Source organism: Chrysochloris asiatica, unplaced genomic scaffold, assembly GCF_000296735.1.
Source record: "Chrysochloris asiatica unplaced genomic scaffold, ChrAsi1.0 scaffold00069, whole genome shotgun sequence".
In the NCBI taxonomy this organism is placed as follows: domain Eukaryota; kingdom Metazoa; phylum Chordata; class Mammalia; order Afrosoricida; family Chrysochloridae; genus Chrysochloris; species Chrysochloris asiatica.
In genome coordinates this window covers 9,744,125-9,745,438 of record NW_006408587.1, presented here as the reverse complement: position 1 = coordinate 9,745,438, position 1,314 = coordinate 9,744,125, and positions in this window count along the sequence as shown.

Genomic DNA, 1,314 nt, shown 5'->3' with positions numbered 1-1,314 from the left:
TTGTTCTGTTGTACACAGGGTCGCTATGAGTTGGTACTGACTTGATGGCATCTAACAACAACAACTTTAGATAAAAGATATTAAAGGACAAATTAACCAAGTGCAATAGATTCACTTATGGGCAAGGTTAGGTTCCAAATATCAGATTTTGTTGTTGTTAAGTGTCGTTGAATTGGTTCCAACCCACAGGGTTTCCAAGGAGCAGTTGGTGAGCTTGAACCACCAACCTTGCAGTTCAAACCAATTTTGCAGTCCAGTACATTAGCCCACAGCACCACATCTGGAGTCCAAAGACTAGGTAGGTGGTTATGTGAAAATCAGTGTTATTCAAACATGCAGGATGACCACATCAGATCACAAAATGGAGAATGTCATACATGCATGGTTAGTGCACAAACAAGTCAGATGTTGGACTTTTCCACTATTCTCATAAATAGGAAATGTCAGATAACAAGACAGTTAATAACTGAGGAATAGATGTATATAAACCTTAATTGAATCCTGGTTCCAAAAAGACAACTCTCTAACACATCTTGGGAACAAATGAAGAAATTACAGTATGTACTAGCTCTGGTAGCGTAGTGGTTACGGAATCGGGCTGCTAACCTCAAGGTCAGCAGTTCGAAACTACCAGCAGTTCCGCGGGAGAAAGGTGAGGCGTTCTGCTCCCGTAAAGATTTACAGCCTCAGAAACCCTGTGCAGGGTCATTATGAGTCGGAACCGACTCCACGGTACTCTACAACAACTTAGGTGATACTCCATTTCTGTTGCTGTTGAGTCGATTTTGACCTGCTGTAATCCTCTAAATAGAGTAGAACTGGTCTCCTTAAGCTTTGTTGTTGTTGTGAAGTGTCATGGAGTCGTTCCGACTCATAGCTACCCTGTATAGGGTTTCTGAGGAGTGACTGATAAGCTTGAACTGCCTCAGTTCAAACCGACTTTTCAGTCCAGCGCATTAACTTGCAGTGCCACACCGGGACTCCAGAAGCTTTGCAAGGTTGTAATTTTTATGGAAGCCGACTGCCACACCATTCTCCCACGGAGTGGCATATGGGTTCAAATCAACAATCCTTAAGTTTGTAGCTGAGGAGTTAAGCACAGTGTTACTAGGGTTCCTTTGGATGCTATTTGTTATTATTAAGTGCCAAGTCGGTTCTGACTCCTAGTAATCCTTTATAGGGTTTCTGTGGCTATAAATTTTTTTTTTAATTAAATGTTTTTATTTTGGATTGAGTGAAAGTTTACAAGGCACATCATCAGCTTCACATTCAACCATTCATATAGCTTGTTTCATTACATTGATTATTATCCCC